This window comes from Argopecten irradians, unplaced genomic scaffold (assembly GCF_041381155.1).
Source record: "Argopecten irradians isolate NY unplaced genomic scaffold, Ai_NY scaffold_0461, whole genome shotgun sequence".
NCBI classification, from domain to species: domain Eukaryota; kingdom Metazoa; phylum Mollusca; class Bivalvia; order Pectinida; family Pectinidae; genus Argopecten; species Argopecten irradians.
This window is the reverse complement of record NW_027187928.1, coordinates 1,076-12,940: the sequence shown is the minus strand read 5'-3', so window position 1 is coordinate 12,940 and position 11,865 is coordinate 1,076. Positions and strand designations below refer to the sequence as shown.

The 11,865-nt window shown below is 37.9% G+C and overlaps 1 pseudogene; it reads right to left on the bottom strand.

The window, feature by feature from the left end:
* Nucleotides 1–9,693: 9,693 nt before the first annotated feature.
* On the bottom strand, nt 9,694–10,874 carry LOC138312762 (uncharacterized; annotated as a pseudogene).
* Nucleotides 10,875–11,865: the final 991 nt, after the last annotated feature.

Genomic DNA, 11,865 nt, shown 5'->3' with positions numbered 1-11,865 from the left:
TTGAATGAAAAGTTTTACGCACAGGTCAGATGACCTAAAATACACATAATTATTTCACCTTTACACCCAGTCTATTTAAGGATTAACTTGAATATATGTTTTTATGTTATGGAGATATAAACACAAAAATCTGAGTGTACTCTCATCATAAACCGCTTCAGAGTACACTCAGATTTTTTGTGTTATATCTTCCATAACATAAAAAATATATTCCAAATTAATCCTTATAATTCAATTTACACTAAAGATAATCTCTTCAATATTCAAAATTCAATTTTGGGACTCTTTTGTACTATGAAAATCATTACGCCGTCATTTTTCCTTTATGGGTTGATAAAGTAAATTTTTAAGCCAAGATAAAATGCTAGTAACAAGCAAAATTGAATTATATAAGACTATAGCGAGATACAACAGTTACAAGTACCATACGATGCCCTCTGGTCAATCAGAGTTACCTCCCCTTCCTCAACGAAGGGAAGCAACTCTGACAGAGAGATGGCAACTTCGCCATTCTTTGTGATCGGCAGATGTGCGTACGGGTTTATAGATATACTATTATTATAGGTAAATACAGTTGAGAATAACTTATGATGGTTTTGAGTACGATTTCGGAAAGAAAAATAATATTTTCACTTATAAAAATGAATAAAATAGTTTAATTATGCCTGTTTTCTATATCAATTAGGATGGTAAATAAAACTGTGACATATTGCTCAAAAAACAACAACAACAAATATGCGATACACAGGGTTTTACGTCAAAATAGACAGATACAATATTTGGTTGATTACTAGCTGACCAATAGTATAATTAATTGATATATATACCGGTAATTTAAATGATCAAGTGTAACATTTGTTTTTCACCATCGATTTTTGTTCGTTTCGTTGTAATGTTGTACGAGATACTCCACACTATACTTTATCACTGGTACTCCTTTCTCAGACTTGAAGATCCTCATCCCCGGGTATGTAAAAGTGCCCTTAGTGGTCTCACCATCTTCACTACCAACTGTGTAAATAACCCGATTAAAACTATCGACACTGACTTTCTGACGAGTCCTCTGGATATTTTGACATGTTTTCCCACATTCAGTCTCATGTAAATGAGTAGTTCTACGTGTCTCGTTGACACTAGATTTCTTATTTACTATGTTAGGCATATTAAGATCAGTTATTTCACATAAGTTGTATATGTTAGACATCGATTCCGTATGTGTTCCGATAAGTTCGTTATTGTCAGATGGACGCCCTGTATGTGTCCTGATGTGTGTCTGTAGGCTTCCCGATTGACTTCCTGTATCAGTACCGAGGTCTGTATGATGTAGGTCTCTCCCGACTTCCTGATGTGTACCTGGTGTGTGTGACTTCCGTATCCGAAGGTGTTTCCTGTATTGTACTGTAGGTCTCCCGACTGACTTCCGTGTATGTGTAAGGTCTCCCGACTGACTTCCCGTGTTTGTTGTGTAGGTCTCCCCAACTGATTTCCTTCACGTGTACCGAGGTGTGTATGTAGGTCTCCCGACTGACTTCCTGTATGTGTACCGAGGTGTGTCTGTAGGGCTCCCGACTTACTTCTTGTATGTGTATCGAGGTGTGTTGTAGGTCTCCCAACTGATTTCCTTCACGGTGTACCGAGGTGTGTCCTGTAGGTCTCCCGACTGACTTCATGTATGTGTACCGAGGTGTGTCTGTAGGTCTCCCGACTCCTTCACGTGTATCGAGGTGTGTCTGTAGGTCTCCAAGGTGACTTCCTGTATCTGTACCGAGGTGTGTATGTAGGTCTCCCAACTGTGTACCGAGGTGTGTCTGAAGTCCCCCGACTGTTCCTGTATGTGTACCGAGATGTGTCTCCCCGACTTACTTCTGTATGTATCGAGGTGTGTCTCGAGGTGTGTGTATCGAGGTAGGTCCCGACTTACCCAGGTCTCCCGACTGACTTCCTGTATGTGTACCGAGGTGTGTCTGTAGGTCTCCCAACTGACTTCCTGTATGTGTACCGAGGTGTGTCTGTAGGTCTCCCAACTGACTTCCTGTGCATGTACCTAGGTGTGTCTGTAGGTCTCCCAACTGACTTTCTTTAAGTGTACCGGGGTGTGATTGTAGGTCTCCCGACTTACTCCCTGTATGCGTCCTGGTATCGCATCTGTAAGGGGTTTCTTCTGTATGTAGTCTTAATTGTAGCCTCGGGGAAGCAGGCTATCTGAACCTCTCGTCACATGTGACGTCACATGTGTGAAATTTATTCGCTGTGTGTGTTTTGACATGATTATGTAAAAAATATTTCCTGACAAATCCTCTTCCACATATATCACATGTGTAAGGTTTCTCTCCTGTGTGTGTCCTGTAGTGTCTCTGTAGGTCTCCTTTTTGACTACATCCCTTACCACAGATATCACATTTGTAAGGTTTTTCTCCTGTATGTATTCTGAGGTGTTTCTGTAAGTTTTGTGGCGTACAAAACCCCTTACCACAGACATCACATTTATAAAGTTTCTCTTCTGTATGTATCCTGAGGTGTGATTGTAAGGGACTTCTCTGACTAAACCTCTTACCACAGACATCACATTTATAAGGTTTTTCTCCTGTATGTGTCCTGAAGTGTTTTTTTAGGTCATATGCCACACTAAACCCCTTACCACAGACATTGCATTTGTGCGTTTTCTCTCCTGTGTGTATCAGGAGATGTCTCTGTAGGTCTCCTTTTTGTCTAAACATTTTACCACAGACACCACATTTGTAAGGTTTCTCTTCTGTATGTGTCCTGTGGTGTTTCTGTATGTGACCTTTATGCCCAAATCCTTACCGCAGACATCACATTTGTAAAGTTTCTCTCCTGTATGTGTGCTGAGGTGTCTCTGTAGGTCACCTTTTTGACTACATCCCCTTACCACAGACATCACATTTGTAAGGTTTCTCTCCTGTATGTGTGCTGAGGTGTCTCTGTAGGTCACCTTTTTGACTACATCCCTTACCACAGACATCACATTTGTAAGGTTTCTCTCCTGTATGTATCCTTACGTGCCTCTGTAGTCCCCGAGACTGGATTAAACCGCATTACCACACAACTTCTTGTAGACACAGTCAAACTATCTATAAATACCATCCAATAGACTGAGGGAAATGGTCTCTATAGCCAGGTGGTCTTCTTGTAGACACAGTCAAATCTATCTATAAATACCATCCAATAGACTGAGGGAAATGGTCTCTATAGCCAGGTGGTCTTCTTGTAGACACAGTCAAACTATCTATAAATACCATCCAATAGACTGAGGGAAATGGTCTCTATAGCCAGGTGGTCTTCTTGTAGACACAGTCAAACTATCTATAAATACCATCCAATAGACTGAGGGAAATGGTCTCTATAGCCAGGTGGTCTTCTTGTAGACACAGTCAAACTATCTATAAATACCATCCAATAGACTGAGGGAAATGGTCTCTATAGCCAGGTGGTCTTCTTGTAGACACAGTCAAACTATCTATAAATACCATCCAATAGACTGAGGGAAATGGTCTCTATAGCCAGGTGGTCTTCTTGTAGACACAGTCAAACTATCTATAAATACCATCCAATAGACTGAGGGAAATGGTCTCTATAGCCAGGTGGTCTTCTTGTAGACACAGTCAAACACTATCTATTAATACCATCCAATAGACAAAAGGAAATGGTCGCTATAGCCAGGGTGGTCTTTTATACACAGGTTCCGTTTTGTTGAATTTTGTCATATGGGACGTAGAGAAGTTGCTTTATTAAACAGGTGGTCTTTACACAGAGGTGGTCGCTAAGGCAGGTTTTACTGTACTTCTGATTTGATGATTCTGAAATAAAACATATATACATAATAAGTTCTGTTTAATAATAAGGTGAAAGTAGACTAATTTCGTACATTAAACAATAGTTTTATATATAGGGCCAAGTTTTCTTACCTTTATGTAGTAAACAAAAACCAGAAAAAATTGTCTGTGATTCTCTAATGGTCGATATTATACACGTATCTGTACTATGTGTATATTGTACATACAATATAAATGTATATTCTCTTTTTACGTCCTAAACTACATGAAAATGTAGATTCAATCGGTCTATGACAATTTAATTTACCACGCATTGCTTATATTACAGTCCCAGTATGATACGAGGTCTTCATGATAACTTTACAATTAGAGTTGACACACAGGGACCTGGCACGATTTTTTTAAACTAACAGTATACATATATAATATATATATGTATATACTGTTGGTTAAAATATCGCCGTGCTAGGTCCCTGTGAGTTGACAGCACAGAAAAAGTAAGATAAACAATCTTCTAATGATGTTTGATCAGTGTCACGGTCAATGTTAACGTCGGCTTTAAGTACAAATATGCCCTAATTATCATACCTTTGTCATTGTTTATGTAATTCCTTTGTTTGTATCGTCTGCTTATATTAAATTCCCTTTGAATCATAGTTTACTAATTAGTTTTTTAATTACATAATTGGTCGTATCAGGTGGGACACTAATTATTGTTATTACTGACCAAGTATATTTAAATCCAATTTCAATTTCTTTATTTTCAAATGCATTATATAATGGCACATATACATTTCACTACTAACATTGGAATTCGGGGATCTTGACACTGTTTGTACATTAAACACAAGGAATAAACACACACACACACACACACACACACACACACTCAACATGTTATAAAGGTTAGATTTTTGCATAAGCAAGGACTAAACAATCCTGAAATCCTAAAAATGCATATGCATGCACCTTTCTTATTGCAATCAATTACCTCGCTAAAAAGAAACCACTCAAGCGAAACACGAATTTATAAATCTGTGCTAATTTAATTTGACATGTGACCATTACATATTATGATGTAAATTTGAAAGATCTCTCTAAATAACGACAACAAACGACAACACGTTAAATACAAGGAAAAAATAGTGACAACACAAGATATGTTATCCAGTACATTAAAATGAACATTTCTACCAAGTTTTATGAAGATTAGTGGAGTATTCTGAAATCGGCCGCTGGCCAACGATAGATCGAGTGACAGAGGTTTGCCGTGATGGTATACCGACAACACATCGTAACATCGAAAATATTTTAAAAACCTAACGACAACAGAAGATATATTATTTTTTGCCCTTCCTGCAAACAATTACAGAAATTTGCTTTTTTCAAGTCATCATGTGCCATCCCTCTTACAAAATGTCTGTATAATGTGACACATATTGTAATACATATATAAATAGTCAGTTTAAACTGGTTACAAGCGTCAAAACTCTCCATGCTGTGAAGCTCTGTTTGCATAATTGAATACTCGGATTTGGTATACCAGTAGAACAACAAACAGTGTACATTGGAGTGTGGCGATCATTGGCTCACTTCTTTATTAAAGTGGCCGCCTTTATTAAAATTTCCTTTTAAAAACAGTATAGTGAGACATCAAATTATCGCATTTTGAACAATCTTACATCAGACATAAAAGACACAATTTTTCATAAAAGTAAATATGCAAAGGTGAGCGGAATATCCGCATCTTCCTTCTGACATATAAAAAAAACCACAATGTTTTGTCATAACGTAAATATGAAAGGATGAGAAGAATATCTGCATTTTGATAACCTTTACGCTTAAACAAAAAAAAAATGAGACATCAATGAGTAGGGAGGGAGAGGCGAAGGGTAAGCATAATACGTTGAAATCTAAATGTGATACAATGTTGACGTGTGTGTCAAACAAAGATGGCGATCGTTGAAAATTTTTTCTTCTTGTGAACATGATGTCTGTGGTGTATGTGAGACAATGACAAATTGGACCTTGTAACTTATTGACCCGGATGTTGATACAATAAATGGCAATGCAGAAGAGCGCGATAAATTCATAAACTAGTTAATTATGCTCTGTATTGTAAGTGGTATATGCAGTTTACAAACAACATAACGTTTGTTATTACATAAACTTCAATTTTTGCCTTCCTGCAAAATTACAGAAATTGCTTTTCAAGTCATCATTGTGCCATCCCTCCTTACAAAATGTCTGTATAATGTTGACAAATATTGTAATTACATATATATATAGTCAGTTTAAACTGGTTTACAAGCGTCAAAACTCTCCATGCTTCTGTGAAGCTCTGTTTAGCATATTGAATACTCGGATTGGTATACCATAGAACAACAAACAGTGAATTGAGTGGCGATCATTGGCTCACTTCTTTATTAAAAGTGGCCGCATTTATTAAAATTTTCTTTTAAAAACATATACATCAAAATTATCATTTAAACAATCTTACATCAGACATAAAAGACCAATTTTTCGTAAAAGTAAATATGCAAAGGTGAGCGGAATATCCGCCAAAATGACAATAAATATTATGATATTGTCATCCGCCACCCAAACAGCATGGAGAATTATTGATACTTACTTATAAAATCAATATAAAAGCTAACATCTTCCCTGGTGTAAAAAAAAACATGTTTGCCAACATGAATTATAGAAACTGCTACAAAACATCTGATTAAAAGGACAATATATACAGGTAAATACACTAATATCATGATAAAAACAGGGGATGGATAACAAAAATAAAAAATATATCTCTGTTTGAAAAATTTACTTGCTTACACACATTCATATGGACACTGTCCGGCGTACAAAATAAGTTTGACAGTGTATACAATTAAAGTTCATATGTTGTATCAATATCTATAGCTATATATATATCCATGTATGAACATCAGGTATAGATATTACAATAGATATCTAGAGTTTGTTATGCAATAAGCAGACAGTTTAATTAAATGTTCATCAAAAATAAGAGAAGGGGCCCACGCGCCAACTCTTGATTTCAAACACTGTCTGTAGAAGTTAAATGTCTTTAGCAGGGGACCCACGCGCCTGCTTGTTCGAATTGAAAGGATATATACTTTGATTGCACAAATCTAATCTCATTTAAACATGAGCCACATAAAGCAGGGACCCACGCGCGCTGCCTGTGTAACACATAAAAACTTTCCCTACATAAACCTGTACTATCATATATAAATCAATAAGGTTGGCAATACTGCATTATATCTAGAATATAGCAGGGGACCCACGCGCCTGCCGAGTTATAGCCCTAAGCCCTATAGGTAGAACTAGTTTAGTTAGATACCTTGTGCACTAGAGGTGCATGAAATTAGCATGATAAAAGCAAACTCAAAATTTGGTGGTTTGCACCTTTCAAAGGGACTGCCTGCACGAATGTATTTCTTAAATGCCTCGGATTTCGCGCACCTACCAAGCAGACGAATTTGTGAATCTGACATCCCTCGTTCTGCCGCTAGAGTTGCCCTCCTATCCGGAAGGAATGCCTTTATACAGAGAGCTGTCTAATCTACAGAAACCTAAACAACGCTTGACAGTGTGATCAAAAGTATGTCGGACCAAGGGAGTTTTACTTGGAGTAATGTATAGAGGACCTTCAGATGCTCCTCTTTCAGATAGGTAATCAATTAAAGCTTTAACAGGACATAATTGAGAGCCTTTCTCCAAGCTTGCAACTGTGACATTGTGTACCTGATGATTAGCATTATGTTTAAAATTGGCGTAGGCAATTTGGATGCATGTTGGAGTGTTCCCTTATAGCTAATGTTAATATCAGACAACTGAAGAACATTTCTCGCTGTGTTTGTACCAGTGTAAACCAGCTCTCCAACTACGTGCTAGACCATAAAATGCTAAAGTGAATATTGAATGGTACATACGCTTTGGACATAGATATGGGAGAGATGATATCAAAAGTTTAAGAACTGACTGGTTCTGTAATGGGAAGACGGGAATCATGCGTTGGGGCAAGTTTTGCAGCACCAGCGACAAGCTTTCTAATAACAAAATGTTTGGTAGGATCTGAGTAACCACCTAAGTTATGTATTATATGCTAAGGCTGACAACTGGGAAGTTATGGTTGATGCTGACAGACCTTTCTCATAGCAATGCGCTATATATAGAGCAATTGTAGCATAGCTAAGTGGGTACTGAAGCTTGGTGTGTAGTTATGTTTAATACAAAAAGCTTTCTATATCAGACAGAACCTTGTTGTAAGTTCTCAAGGTTGATGGTGCTAAACAAATGCTGTCATCAATTGTTTTATTGTAATAGGTAAAGTTCCTGATCCAGTACAGATTTCACTGGTGTTGGTTCGTGGGAAGCCGATGGACATAATGCTCTGAACTTCTCTACCTGTAAACGAGATAAAGCATCTGCAAGTGTATTTTCATGGCCATTTAGATGTACGCACCGAAAGAGTATGTTAAATTGACAGACATACCAAGACTAACTTGCGAATAAGACACGCATTATCATAGGGTCTCGAGAAGACTGTTTTATTCACTATTGGAACAAGGGCTTGGTTATCTGTGAAAAACCATATGCATTTATTTGAAGTTGACCATCCCAAAGTAAAATAGCTAGCACAATGGGATAAAGTTCAAGTGTAGCTATGTTAACGCCCTTGATTTTTACCTTTGGGTGCCACAAGCCATAAAACCATTTGTCCCTGAAATACCCCACCATAGCCTAAACCCGAAGCGTCTGTATGGAATTGTATGTTATCAGTATACAACCACCGGTCATCAAGAAAAAATTGTTTGCCATTAAAGCCCTGTAAAAATTCTCCCCACTAGATAGATCGGCTTTAGCCAATTGCGTTAAGCGAATTAAATGGAACGATTTGTTAAGGCCAATGGTCAGATCAATTAGGCGACGCAAGAAAGCACGACCTGGTACAATAACTGTTGTTGCAAAATTGTAGTGTTCCTATCAGAGACTGTAAATCTTTCAGAGTAACTTTTTTGCGTGTCTTAAATGTTGTTATTAAGTCATTACTTTTTTCAAGTTTGTCTAAGGGAAGCCTAGCCTCCATGACTTGAGTATCAAGTGTTATACCAAGAAATGGTAATATCTGATTAGGACCAAAAGTTTTTTCTTTAGCTAATGGAATTACCAATGTATTTGCAGAGTTCTTGAAAAGACGCAAGTAAAGCGTGGCTTTCTTCTTTAGACTTGCAGATGAAGAGAAAATCATCCAATACATGTACCACTGCTGGTGCCTTAAGCTTAGAATAAGCTACCCATTTCTAAGGCTGTACTCAATTCTTCAAAAATTTTACAACTTTCAGAAAGGCCCATGGGTAAACATTTATCAAAATAGAAATTCCTTTCCCATTGTATAACCTAACATTTTTCTATCCTCAGGATGGATGGGTACAATTCTAAAAGCTGATTCTATGTCTGTTTTAGCTAAATAACAACCTTGACCTTAACATTTGATGTGATTTATTGCATCAGATATTGTAGCGTATTGAACTGTTGATGACTCCATGTCTATACCATCATTAATGGAAAGTCCCTTTGGATAACTAAGGTGGTGTATCATACGATATATTTACCAGGTTCCTTCTTTGGAACTACTCCTATGGGGCTAACGTGGAAATTTTGATATGGGGGTATTGGAAATGGACCCGCTAAAACGACCTGCTGTAACTTCTTTTCCGAGCTTTTCTTTAATAATTTGGGGGAATTCTTTTGTAGATTTGAGGTTTTGACATGTTTGCTTGAAGTCGCCTCCATGAAAATGGATACGAAAAACCCTCTCTAAAACCTTGAACAAGATATTCCCGCTTCTCTTGATCATACCCAGCCAGCATATCATCTAGTCTATCCGACGGCTATAGGGGTGACGATATCTATTTAAAGCCTCTTGGTCTGGGGGAATAGGACTGAAAAACTTGTTATAGACATAGGGGTTTTGGAAGCGTTGGTGAGACGAAAAGACCCCACATGGGAACGTGGAGTTTGAGAGGAGGTAGGACAAGCATTGGGATGATGTGATCCTTGACAGGAAGTGCAACCATGATAATGGTTTACAACCCCCTTCAGCTCCAGGGCAGGGTCGACCATCTAAAATTTGAAGCAAAACCCTTTAGGATAGGAAGGTGAGACTGTATTTCTCAGTGCTGGGGAAGAGTTGCTTCCCTTGCGTATGGAGGGAGCCTCGTGCCATAGCTCCCACTCAATATGGTCCCACGACCTGTCATTTGCTGAGGTATAATGCATTCGTCTGAATGCAGTATCGTCGTAGTACTGCCAATCTGCCCCTTTACTTGCCAGTTTTCTTTCTACCACTGACATCATACTTAAGGACTGCACTAAACTTTTGTCGGATATTTTTCACAAAAAATTGATGCGAAGATATGGAAATTGTTTGTCCATTGATCAATGGACAGAGATTTTGATTTATGTTTTGGCACCCACTGCACCACAGGGACCCCAGCCTTATATTTGATGATTTGCTCATAGCTCTCCTGCTCTTTTTTATCAATTAGAGCCATATCAATGTAATCACCAGCCCAAATTTTGTCTTTAGTGGACTGGGTGACCATGGCAGGTAAGGGGGAGAGCAGAGGATATGAATTGTGTACCCTCATGATCAGTTGGGGGTGGCCTGTGAAACATTTGGCTGCTACTCTGTTGCATTGTGCAAAGAAACATGATCATTATCATCATTAAACGTCTCACCAATGTCCGTCTCCCCACAGGTGGTGCCATCGACATATCCACATGGGACGACACGTTCACTTTTTCTGTTAGTGTTATTAGAGTTAAGTTCATTTTGTGGTCGTACTGATGGTTGGCCGAACTGCCTGCAGGCCTTTTCAACCCCGTCTTGGACCGCTCTGGCAATCATGGCTTCCACTTCCGCTTCCGTGTATGTGCGGCTTGACTGGGTGCTAGACTCATTTGGAATACTTTGTGTGTTGGTGTCACGGCGTGAGGATTTTCTTTGCGACACAGCGCCGAATGGTTGGCAGCGGCCTTTCGTTTTGGTGGCATTTCTTGTTAACCAAATTGAAAAAACAAAATTTACATGTCAGTGGGATAGAAAGGGGATCCAAGAAACTAAGTATAATGTAAGTATCCCAGTCAATATTACAAGTATTACAAGACATGATAGCTGCAATAATTTGAAAACAAAACCATTTATACCGGCTGTTTACTATAGCTCTAGGAAGCGACACAAAACACTATATGGTGAATAAGCTTTTTTTTTTTTTTTTTTTTTTTTTACAAGATACAAGTATGACAGACAGGGGAAACATGCCATATATACCGACTGCAACACAGTTTTAAATGTCATAAATGTCAATCTTTTATATGAACCTGAAACCATTAAAGGGTCAGGGTTTTTTTTTATAGACTAATAGGCTATATATGAACCTGAAAACCATTAAAGGCCAGGATTTTTTTTTAAGCAAATATAAATATAAGTATTAAACAATAGGTATGACAGACAGGGGAAAACATGCCATATATACCGACCTGCTAAAGCAGCATTGGCACATAGTGATAAAATCACCAGCATGAACCACACTGCTGAACCATACATTTTTTTTTTTTAAGCAAATATAAATATAAGTAATAAACAATAGGTATGACAGACAGGGGAAACATGCCATATATTACCGACTGCTAAATTCAGCATTGGCAATAGTGATAAATCACCAGCATGAACCACACTGCTGAACCATACATTTTTTTTTTTGTTACGCATATATATCTCATATATTTTTAAATAGAAAGAATGGAGTTTGTCAATCATTCATCGCTCAAGTTTGCCATTTAATATTAAATATAACTGTTAGGACCTTTAATTTATAATTCACCAAAAGAAAACTGCATGATACTTTGATTATATGTCAAAAGGGAGACAACTCGAGAATATGAACTGACCTAAATTTGTGGGGTCGAGTCGCATGCCTTTATGCCGAATAAAACGCCCCCGCGTACAGACTTAAAATAAAGGCTGTTGACGTTTAAAGTGAAC